We start from the raw sequence: 12,889 nt of genomic DNA, 5'->3' as shown, positions 1-12,889 counted from the left end.
GAGGAAGTGCACCCGAAATGCTCCTTGGAAGCAAGAATGGCCAGACTTCGTCTCACCTATTTTGGTCATGTTGTCAGAAGGGACCATTCCTTAGAGAAGGATGTCATGCTTGGTAGGGTGGAGGGTCGGCGAAAGAGGGGGAGGGCTTCAATGAGATGGATTGACACAGTGGCTGTGATGATGGGCCCAAGTATAGCAGGGATCGTGGAGCTGGCGCGGGATCGGGCAGTGTTTCGTTCTGCTGTGTGTGGGGTCGCTATTAGTCAGAAACGACTCGACAGCACCTAAGAACAATCTTGAGACATAATAGCATATCATATAGTCAGGATATACCAAGATTATTAAGTCTTTAAATACCTGAATAGTCATAATAATAGCAATAAAACAATAATCCCTCCATGGGTAAATGTATTCCCCAGGTAAAACCATCAGCTTTGACGATGCTAGATTCAAAAGAAATAAAAGTTATAAGCAAGTTAACAGTTAAAAAACAATAAAATTATGACATAATAGTGTGTGCTTGTTGTTTAATATCAAAAACGTAAGAGGAAACACACATAAATTTTTAACCAAAATAAAAACAGGCACTGTCCTGATTTGACAATGTTTCATGTGATTCATAACATATCAAAGAAACCTTTTTAGCATTTTTCTCTTTATAAAAGAGAAACAAATCCTTTGTGGCTTTCCATGAAGTTTCAGAGTTGGCAGGAGTTTACCATAGGTGACTAAGAAATAATACTTAAGTTATTGAACCAAATATCTTAAAGGTAAAACCTCAGCCCTTTATCAAAACCATGTGGCTTACTGTCCGATTTAGGAATTTATTCTGCTGACACTCTGAACCCTTCTCTTTGAGGCAGATTACACCAAGAATAAATTAACTCTTCAATGTAGTAATTGACAAACATTTTGTTATCTTAACAGCAGGATACCCAGTTCTTTGTTATTTGACATTAAAGCTTTTAAAAATTCTCATAAATTAACCCATCAGACTTTTTGCCAGAAACATAAAAAGTTTGATCATATCAAACAAAATCTCTTTTTAATAAACCTTTTAAACCTTGCCTTTTGTTCCATATGTCTTATAGTACAGTCCTTTAAGTGACAATAATGAACACACTCATCAGCAGACCCGTCCTTTTGCTGTGGCATAAAAAGCAAAAGTATATGAAGAAATTATAATGCATATCTATTAACTCAGTTTAATATTAGTAGGTTACCTAAAGGTCTTGGAAATTATTTTAAGCCTCTATATTATAAAACATAATTATTGTTGAAAAATTTTTTTGGTTCAAACTTTTACCATATTTTCATCTCTGGCTAGGGGTGGAAATATTTCCACAGGTATTTCAAGTGTGTCTCATTGTGAATTTTATCTTTTGGCTTCTTAGAATTCCTCTGTAATAGAGAGTACTTGTTTACAGTTCCTTTACAATGGGGATCCATACAATTTCTAATAACACTAGTGGTGGTGGTGTTGTTGTTAGGGGCCATGGAGTTGGCTCCAACTCATAGTGACCCTATGTACAACAGAATGAAACACTGCTTGCCTAGTCCTGCACCAGCCTGACAATTCTTGCTATACCGGAGCCCATCGTTGCACCCATTGTGTCAATCCATCTTGTTGAGGGCCTTCCCCTTTTCTGCTGACCCTCCACTCTACTGAGTATGACCCTTCTCCAGCGAATGGTCCCTTCTGACAACATGACGAAAGTAGGTGACATGAAGTCTGGCCATTCTTTCTTCCAAGGAGCATTCCAGCTGTACTAAGTGTTCCAGGACAGATTTGTTAGTTCTTCTGGCAGTCCAGTAAGTATTCTTCCCCATAACCACAACTCAGGGAGCTCTGGTGGTGTAGTGCCTAAGGCATTTGACTGCTAACCAGAAGGCTGGCAGTTCAAACCCACCAGTCACTCCTCGGAAGGAAGATGGGGCAATCTAGTTCCATAGTGATACTGCCTCGGAAACCCAAGGAGGGGTCTCTATGAGTCTGTCCGACTCCACTCACACAGCAACAACCACAACTCAAAAGTATCAACTCTTCATTTGGTCTTCCTTATTCATTGTCCAGCTTTCATATGCATATGAGGCTATTGAAAACACCAAGGCTTGGATTAGGCACACCTTGACTCACTCACTCCCTTTCTGATTTTAAACCATGCATTATCCCCTTGTTCTGTTTGAACGACAATGTTTTGGTTAGTGCTGCTCTGACAGGAATATACCACATATGGCTTGAACAAACAGGAATTTATTCTCTTATAGTTTTGGAGGCTAAAAGTCCGAGTTCAAAATGCCAGGCTGTAGGGGTTGGGTGAAAGCCCCTTAACCTTGGGCTTCAACTCTGCCTCCTGCTCCTGGCCCACTGAAGCTGGAGGCTTTTCTTCATTCAGGCAGCTGCTGGCTGCTGGCTGCTGAGGCTGACCCAAGGTCAACAAGTAAAAAGGCACAGTCCCAATATTACCAAACAACATGGTAGGCCACTAATTCAAGTCCAGAAAAAGTCCCAAGATTGGCAGGGCTACATGCAGGGTTCAGGTGTGCCAAAAACCTGGAGACATTCCTCAAAGTTACTCCTTATATACTGGAAGCAGACCACATCCCTAAAGAAGCTACTCAGCTGCTCCAGCAGATTCCACCATGGAATTGATTGCCTGGGGAATAAATACATCCAGCTGCCCAGCTACTCAACCAGGCTCAGCCAAGTTGACACACAACCTTAACTACCAAGCCAACCTCCTTGTCTTTGTACGGGTTCCTCATGAGCACAATTAAGTGTTCTAGAATTCTCATTCTTCTCAGTGTTATCCGTAATTTGTTATGATCCACACAATTGAATGGTTTTGCATAGTCAATAAGTAAATATCTTTCAGGTATCCTCTGCTTTTAGCCAAGATTCATCTGACATCAGCAATGATATCCCTTGTTCCACTTCCTATTCTGAATCCAGTGTGCATTTCTGGAAGTTCCCTGTTCCCTGTCAGTATACTGCTGTCTCCCTGTGCATACACAGCCCTTCTTTCTCCCATGATTGTTCTCTCCAAGGAGTGTATCTAGCCAATGTAAATGTTCACCTCATATGCATATCTTTTGTTTGGCTGGAAGCTACAGGAGTGGGTTCAATTCCAGACCTGAAGGACAGCTAGGGGCCATAATCTCAGTGGTTCCATCAGGCTCTATAAGAGCAGCAATCCTGGTCTCCAACCCTCCTTTTTTTTTTTAAAAATGATGTTGAGTTTTGTTCCACATTGTTCTCCTACTCTATCCAGGATTTCCTACATAGATTCCCCCTCCAAGTGATTGACAGTGGTAGCCAGGCACCATCTAGTTTTCTGATCTCATAGTCATATTAGGCTGAGGATCGCATGGTGTACCAGTCACTTGGACTAATTGTTTCCATGCATCTTTGCTTTTCTTCATTCTTCTTTGCTCTGGACGAGGAGAGATCCATCATTGTATCTAGATGGCCACTTGCAAGCTTTTAAGATCCCAGTCCCTACTTGCCAAAGTAGGACCTCCCATCTTCTTTTGATGTTTCCTGCGTCATTCAATATTTTGCCCATAGAATCTTTCAGTATGGCAACTGGAGGCTTGAATTTTTCCTTTAGTTCTTTCAGCTTGAGAACTGCTGAACATGTTCTTCCCTTTTGTTTTTCTAACTCCAGGTGTTTGCACATATCATTGTAATACTTGACTTTGCTTCTTGAGCTGCTCTTTGGAATAGACTGTTCAGCTCTTTTAAATTGTCGTTTCTTCCATTTGCTTTAGCTAGTCTCCTTTCAAGAGCAAGTTTCAGAGTTTCTTCTGACTTCCATTTTGGTCTTTTCGTCCTTTCCTGTATTTTTAATGACTTTTTGTTTTCTTCACTTATGATGTTCTTGCTGTTATCCCGTAGTTCTCTTCTGGTCTTCATTGTGTCAAATCTGTTCTTCAGATGGTCTCTAAATTCAAGTAGGATATAATCAAGATCATATTTTGGCTCTCATGGGGTTGTTTTCATTGTCTTCAGCTTCAACTTGATGTTGCATATGAACAATCAACTCTTGGCCTTGTTCTGGCCTAAGATATTGACCTCCTCCGTTGCCTCATTCCACACATGTAGTCAATCTGATTGCTGTGTATTCCATATAGTGAGGTCCATGTGTATAGCCACCATTTATGTTGTTGAAAAAAAAAAAAAAGTGTATTTGCAATGAATAAGTTGTTGGTGTTGCAAAATTTTATCATGCAATCTCCAGTGCTATTTCTGTCACCAAAGCTGTATTTTCCAACTATCTGTGATTCTTCTTTGTTTTCCACCTTTTGCATTCCAATCACCATTAATACTCAATACATCTTGATTGCCTGGTTGGCCAATTTCAGACTACAGAAGTTGGTAAGAAATCTTAAATTTCCTCATTTTTCGCTTAAGACAACATTATTCCTGTTTTCTTTTGTCTTAAACATTCTTCACCTGGTTGGGAGGAGTCCTTGAAAAGCTTACTTGAATTGACATGGCCTCAGAGACTGCAGTTATGGATGCCTGATCCTATCCAACCCTCCCTCTCTTTGGTTCATGATCAGAGAGAAGAATTAGTCATCCTAGTTCATGTTTAAGTTGGCTTAGGTATATTGAAAGACATAGAAGATAACCAAATTCATTCCCTTTTACTATTCTCTTAGGAGCTCTGGTAACACAGTGCCTAAAGTCAAGTGCCTAAAGCACTTGACTGCTAACCAGAGGCTGGCAGTTCAAATCCACCAGCCACTCCTCAGAAGAAAGGTTGGGCAATCTACTTCCGTAGTGATACCACCTCGGAAACCCAAGGAGGGGTCTCTATGAGTCGGGTCCGACTTGATGGCACATAACAACAATAACAGTATTCTCTTAGTAAGCACTCTTGCCTTCTCTTTATCATAGCCTTTTATTTATGTCGTAACTACTGAAACTCTTTAGTAATTTTGTAAATGAATCCATTTTCGTGACTATCCCCACCCCACCACCTGCTTGTGTTGTGCCCCTTCTTTCCTATTCTAGAATTACTAATATTACTTTAAGATAAAATTATCCTTTTTCTTTAAATAAAACACATTTTAATATAATATCTAATATAAGTTACTTAGAAAGGTTTTGCTTTTAAGATTGACATAGTATAGAACATAAAAATCTGTGTCACAACAAGTTCACTTTCATTAATTCTTGGCCATATTTGGACTATTGAATTTATATAAGTGCTTATTTATCACTTGACTGACTACAATAAAATATTTCCTTGAAGGAATATCATAATTTAGTTTTTATTAATACCATCCAGAAGTCAGGAAATGCTATAATTTCATAACCTTGTCTTTTGCATGCTTTATAGGATCCTTGAGAAAAGCATTTTCAAGTATTTTGAGTCCTTTTTAAAGGCTAGATAAATAGATAAGCAATCTATTTCTCTCTCTTTTTTTTCCTCTTGGTGCACTTTTCAAATAGACGAATTTATGCCAAAGTCTCTCAGAATAGCTACTGCATGGTCAGATCATTAGACAGGTGCAAGAGTCAAGATTTTAAGACAGCCTCATGAAAAACAGTAACTGCTAGCCATGACCTCCATCATGATACAGAAGCTCAAACATAAAATGAGTCAAAAACCCACATTAATTAACATCTGTGGAGCTAGCTCAAAACCCAGGCTTCTGCAACATATAGGAAGTAAGGAAGTTAGTTTCTTAAAATGTCTACAACATTTCTTTTAAGATCCACTCGATTCAACAATAAAAACAAGTTCTAGATAAAATTTATTAAATTGCTGTAGCCTCAAGTGGAGAGATTAACTTGCCAAAGCCTCAAGTGGAGGGATCTTAAACCTTTTGACAGACCTTTTGACAAAACGAAAGTTTTCCAAAGAAAGCACAAATGGGAAATCATCTTCTCCAAGTGTCAAGAAAAACAGAGAGCATGTGGAAACATTTTTCTTAAAGCAACTGTGGTAATTAACTTTGTGTGTCAGTTTGGCTGAACCTGGTTGAGTGGCTAGGCAGCTGGATGTAGTATTCCACATGATGAGACTGGTAATCAACTCATGGTGGAATCTACTGTGAGCAGCTGAGTAGCTGCTTTAGGGATATGGTCTGCTTCCTGTATATAAGGAGAAGCCTTGGGGAATGATCTCTAGTTTATGGCACACTTGAACCCTCCCTGTAGCCAAGTTGTTGTTCATTAGACTGCCATGCTCTGCCCTCCTTAGGATTTTCAATGGACTTGAATTAATGGCCTGCCTTGTGGTTTGGTTATATCAGGACTGTGCCTTATTACTTGTCAACCTTGGGATTGTCAGCCTCAGCAGCTAGTAGCTGAGTGAAGAAAAGCCTCCACCTTCAGTGGGCTGGGAGCAGGAGGTGGAGCTGAAGCCCAAGGTTGAGGGGTTTCACTCAGCCCCTAGAGCCCGGTACTTTGAACTCAGACTTCAAGCCTGCCAAACTTGACTCATGTTTGTTCAAGCCATACCATTCGTGGTATATTCTTGTCAGAGCAGCATTAGTTAACCAAAACAGCAACAACTGAAATTTCAGTATTATTTCTCATATACTTATAGAATTTTGAACACAAACCCCAAACCAGCATCCCAGTAGAGGGGGAAATCCAGGCTCATTTGTCAAAGATGTTAAGATTAGGCTGAAACTTTGGTCTCTCAGAGTCAAATAAAATTCCTAGCAGAAGTCTCCCATTGAGCCCATATATTTTTGTAGCTTAAAAGATTCTGGGAATCCTTTGTAGCAAACATGCAAAACCTGTTTTCATTCTTTCTGAACTATCACAGAAGAAAATCTTTCACAATATTATGCAATTCTGAGCATGTCCAAGCGTTAAAAGTAGTACAGGAAATATCCTTTGCATCTGTAATAGGATGGATGTTAAGAGACATTTGAGACAGAAATTTATCCTCTGATATTGTTGAAAAGAAAAGTAGCTCAGATCAAGTGTTTTCAGAAGAATAAGAAGGCAAGGAAAGATACAATGGATTAGCAGCCAACAATGGAGCAGATGGGTAGGGTCTGAGTTTTGATAGTGTAATTCCTTATTTTGTTCAGTTAATTTGAAGATAGTATGTTGTATGAAATCCATTCTGGTTTCTTGGTGGCTTTTGAAGGCCCTTATATACCAATCACTGCTAAAAGAACTAACAGATCTGTCCTGGAGGAAGTGCAGCCAGAATGCTCTTTGGAAGCAAGAATGGCCAGACTTCTTCTCACCTATTTTGGTCATGTTGTAAGAAGGGACCATTCCCTGGAGAAGGATGTCATGCTTGGTAGGGTGGAGGGTCGACGAAAGAGGGGGAGGCCTTCAATGAGATGGATTGACACGGTGGCTGCGATGATGGGCTCAAGTATAGCAGGGATTGTGGGGCTGGCGCGGGATTGGGCAGTGTTTCGTTCTGCTGTGCATGGGGTCGCTATGAGTCAGAAACAACTTGACGGCACTTAACAACAACAACAACAACATATACCAATCAAAGTGGTGTCCCATTATATTTGCCAAATTCAAGAGCCTTTTCTAATTGCACAGAAAAACTAGTTTATTTACTTTAAAAAATAATAATTAAAAAAAAAACCATAATGGCTACTGATGGTCTAAATTGTCCTTAGTAAAGTCATGCCAGTGCTCCAGAAATAGGCAGGTATGGGGGTTGAAACATTTGCTCATATGAGCAGTCAGTGTGCTCAAGACAGTCCTACTGTCTTGAACCTTAGAACTGGCATTCCTAATCTTCCTAAAACAAGTGAATTGTGCATGGTAGTAAACCTGACTGTGAACTAAAGAAAGATAGGTAAGCTCTATCTTAATGGGCTGAGACTTTGATCCTCCTAAAGTCTGTACTTAGTGGATGTGGGAGTCTGATGGTAATAGCTACAACAAACTTAATTTGCCAACAAACCCATGGAAATGCTCAAAGTAAGCTGGAAATGAAAGCAAGAGAGAAAGCCAGTAATAAATCTTGAAGAACTCTACTCAAGGAAGCGGAGCTCGATTTGAAAGGTCTATTTTACCTTGAATAGCTCCTGGGAATCCATAGAGATGGATGAGCTTCAAAAGGCTTGTGCTTCTATTGAAGAAGAAGAACAACGTAGGAGGTCTCACACTCCCAGATCTCCAAACCTACATAGTCAAAACAGCCTGGTATTTGTACAATGACAGACACATAGACCAGTGGAATAGAATTGAGAACCCAGAAATTGATTCATCAATTTATCTATGGTCAGCTGATCTTTAACAAAGGACTGAAATCCATTCAACGGGGAAGAGATTGTCTGTTTAACAAATGGTCCTGGCAAAACTGGATAACCATTTGCAGAAAAATGAAACAAGATCTGTATCTCACCCCATACACAAAAACTAACTCCAGATGGATTGAAGACTTAAATGTGGAACCTAAAACTATAGAGTTCCTCAAGGAAAAACTAGAGGCAAATTTATAAATTTCATATATGGCATAAATAGACTATCCAGCATATCCCAAAATCCATAAACACCAGAATATAAACTAGATGAATGGGACCTTCTAAAAATTAAATTGTTATGTGTTTCAAAAGACTTCTCCAAAAGAGTCAAAATAGAACCTATAGATTGGGGAAAAAATATTCAGCAACAAGAGACTTCTCTCTAAAATTTATAGAAAACACCAACAGCTCAACAACAAAAAGACAAAAAATCTGATTAAAAAATGGGCAGAAGACATGAATAGACACTTCACCAAAGAGGATATTCAGGCAGCCAGCAAACACATGAAGAAATGTTCGCAATCATTAGCCATTAGAGAGATGCAAATCAAAACAACAAGATACCATCTTGCCCCACCACTATTAGCAAAGTTCAACAAGACAGAAAATAACAAATGCTGGCAAGGATGTAGAGAGTTTGGGACTCTCATACATTGTTGGTGGGACTGTAAAATGATACAACCATCGTCAAAAGCGGTATGGTGATTCCTTAAAAAATTGGAATTAGAAATACCATTTGACCCAGCCATTCCATTACTAGGTATATATCCTACAGAAGTAAGAGCCATGACAAGAACAGATCTATGCACACCCATGTTCATCGCAGCACTATTTACAATAGCCAAAAGATGGAAACCACCTAGGTGCCCATGAACAGAAGAATGGATAACCAAACTATGATACATACATGCAATGGAATACTGTGCAACCCTAAAGAATAATGTATATTCTGCAAAACACCATATAATGTGGATGAACTTGGAGGATATTAAGCTATTATGCTGAGTGAAATAAGTCAGTCACAGAATGACAAATATTGTATTAATTAATTATTGTAAGAAGTCAAGGAAAGGTTTATATATGGAAGGAAACTTTCTCTATTGGTTACCAGGGGTGGAAGGGAAGGGGATGGGACACTGGTAGAGGTAGACGAGTATTGATTCGGGTGAAGGGAAGGGCAATGTACCAAATGTGAGTGGTTAACACGGTGGCATTGAGGAAGAGGAAGACATAGGGAGGTGCATGGGAAGTATAGACAACAAAGATGAACACTTTTGCACATACAGTACTGCATTGTCAGTGATGGCAAACATTGATCTACAAGTGGATAGATGGGGGGACAGGCTGAACAATTAGGTATGTCTCTGCAGGGGGGAGTGTGCCCATAACTATGTAAAAGGTAGGCAGGCAATGTTTCTACAAGTGTATTTGTATGTTCTGTAAGAATGTCCAGGTATATAGTAGAGCTGACAAAGGGCAAGGTTGTAGTGACTTCTTGGTCACAGCCAGCTACCCAGAGGGAGTGAGTAGTTGGACCTGTGGGCTCGGGACCAAGATTGCAGGGGTCATCAAGCTCAATTGACATAACATACTATACAAAAACTTTGTTCTACATCCTACTTTGGTGAGTAGCGACTGGGATCTTAAAAGCTTGCAAGTGCCCATCTAGATGCAACGATGGGTCTCTCCTCGTCCAGAGCAAAGAAGAATGAAGAAAACCAGAGACACATGGAAACAATTAGTCCAAAGGATTAGTAAAGCATGTGATTCTCAGCCTATATGACCATGAGACCAGAAGAAATAGATGGTGCCCAGCTACCACTGGCAACTACTCAGAGGGGAAATCTATGAAAGAGATCCTGGATAGAGTGGGAGAACAATGTGGAACAAAACTCAAAATGACTTTTTTTTTTTTAAAGAAAGACAAAAACAGGTTTGCTGCTCTGATAGAGCCTAGGGAAACCCCTGAGACTATGGCCCCTAGCTGCCCTTCAGGTCTGGAATTGAACCCACTCCTATGGCTTTCAGCCAAATAAGACAAGCATATGAGTTGAACATTTACATTAGGTAGGTATACTCCTTGCAGAGATTAATCATGGGAGACTAGAAGTTCAGTGTACACAGAGGGAGACAGCTGGGGGGTGCAGGAGTGCATGGGAAGGAAGGACACAGGGAAGAGGTAGCTATGGGGGGGGGAGTGGAAAGAGAGCTGTTTCATTGTGGGAAATTGCAGTCAATGTCATGAGACAAAATGTGTATGAACTACTGTATGGAAAGTGAATTTGCTCTGTAAGCTTTCATGCAAATCACAATAATTTTCTTTTAAAAGCTTGTGCTTGGTGCCAGAGTTCCAGGTCCTCAATGCCCTGGTAGCCACTGGAGGAAATGCACCTTTGAATCCCATTTCTGACACTAGGAAATGTCAATGAGTAAGAATGTGTACTCTGTTAAAATAAAAACAGATAGATTTAATCAAAGTTCAAAACAGTTTGAACCAGGGACATATCTGATCTCACAAATGAAATCAAGTTCTCAAAAATAGTGGAGTAACAGAGGCTTATTTGTGAGGTAAAATCTAGGACTAAAAGTACAACATTTTTGATTGGAAGTTGTAAGATCAGGGAAGCTGGAGGCGAGACAACTCAAAGTGTGGGAGTTTTATAGTGATTGGTTGGAAATCCAAATGTGGGCTATTTGGATTGGTTAGTTTAAATACTTGACAAGAAGGATTTTATGGTATGGTCACAAGGTAGTTATCTTAAAACATTTCCTTTTGGCTGCTGAGGGGATTTCTGATAAGGATCTTGTGTTCAGACCATCTTTTAAGAACATTCTTTCCATATCTTTAGTATAACCACAGAGATAAATATTTCCTTTGTTATGTAATTAAGTCTGTCTAAGGGTTGGATTGTTGCAAGGAAATAAGGAAAAGCTACAGCTACGATGGGGCCAGGGCTCAGATCTGGCCTGATCATTTTGATACAAGTCAAATGACTCAATTTTGGAACTCACATATTCCCTTTAACAAATCAAGGTTAAATAGCTCGCAGCTGAGAATAATCGCCAGTGAAGGAAGGTCACTCTTTTTATCTCGTCTCATAATGTGCCTTTCTTATGAAAGTTATTTATAGCTCATTTTCTTGACAGTAACTTTTTTCTTAATTAAAGATTCTAATTTTAACGTGAGTTCCGACTTCTTTTTTTTCTGTTGCTAGAACCATTCCTTTCCTTTGGTTGTATTTCATGGTTATAAATTCAGGTCCTTTCATCTGTTATGTCTGTGTTCCTCCACAGGTAGTTACTTACAGCAAATGGAGCTTTATTAATATCATAAGGGATTTATCTTGCTAGAATATCAATAAAATCTTTGAGACATTTTTTTAAGATGGTAAATGGGCCTTAAGACTCTTAATCATTAAGAGTATGTATCAGTATGTGTGGGAGACCATAGCTAAAGTCATGTTCCAAGAAGGAGGTGGAAACATTTCCTTACTGTGAAACTTGAGGAAGGAAGTAAAGAGAACATAAAGTGCCCTTTAGAATTTGGGGACTAAGGAATTCAGCAAAGTAAACTCTCTTGATAGAAGTTGATTTACACTGCATAGTGTTCTTTATTCTGGGTGTCACTCTCAGTGTGATAACCTCAGGCACCTGCATAGTGAGGACAGTTGAAAGGAAAGGTCTTCACCAGCCACTCCTCGGAAGGAAGACGGGGCAATCTACTTCCGTAGTGATATTGCCTCGGAAACCCAAGGAGGGGTCGCTATGAGTCGTATCCGACTCGATGGCACATAACAACAACAACAACAACAACATGACCCAACAATGGGTCTAATGAACTCCAACAATTGTTTTGCAAACCATTGGAGACAACCTGTTGCTTATCAGTAGGAGACTGGATGAAATAATAATGAATAAATGAACTGAAACTACTTGGGACAACAATATGTAACCCACCCCCCCAAATTTTAATGTTGGGCAAAAAAAATTGCAAAAGGACATATACAACTTAATACCATTTATATAGGATTTGAGATAAGCCAAACAATACTTACATATTGATGTTTGCTACAAATGTAGTAAAAATATAATGAAATGCAAAGGAATGATGAATACCAAATTTGGTATAGTGGTTACCTTTGGAGTTGTAGGGGAAATGAGATTTGAGAGGCGTTCACAAGGGCCATTAGTGTTTTCTCAAAATGGTTGGTGGAGATATACATTTTAAAATATTATTTATATTTTGGAATGGTGCCCCTGGGTAATGCAGGTGATTAACATGTTTCTCTGCTAACTGATAGTTGCAGTTCAAGCTCACCCAGAAAATCCTTAAAAGGAAGCCCTGGCAATCAATCTACTTCAGAAAAATCAGCCCTTGAAAACACTGTGCAGCTCAGTCCCACTCTGACACACATGGGTCTTCATGAGATGGGATCAACTTGACAGCAACTGGTATATTTTCGAATGCCTGAAATCCTTCGTGATTTTGAAATTTGTTTTTTAAAATGGGGAGAACCTTTCCCCATCAGTTTGCTCAGCGCTTTCTAAGTAAATAAATAATTGGATTTTCTCAGACTGATTAGCTTGTTGTTTTGCTGTTCTCTTACCGCTTGGCCTGGCCACATTCATTGTGGCCTTATCA

General features: G+C 39.5%; 1 protein-coding gene across 1 annotated transcript in view; it reads left to right on the top strand.

Annotated features, from left to right (window-relative positions):
• The window catches only part of ANKRD6 (ankyrin repeat domain 6), a 113,729-nt gene that overhangs the window by 59,397 nt on the left and 41,443 nt on the right, over positions 1-12,889 (top strand). The window lies entirely within an intron of this gene.

The sequence above is a fragment of the Orycteropus afer genome, unplaced genomic scaffold (genome assembly GCF_000298275.1).
Source record: "Orycteropus afer afer isolate SDZICR_OR568_19922 unplaced genomic scaffold, OryAfe1.0 scaffold00011, whole genome shotgun sequence".
In the NCBI taxonomy this organism is placed as follows: domain Eukaryota; kingdom Metazoa; phylum Chordata; class Mammalia; order Tubulidentata; family Orycteropodidae; genus Orycteropus; species Orycteropus afer.
This window is presented reverse-complemented; position numbering and strand designations above follow the sequence as displayed.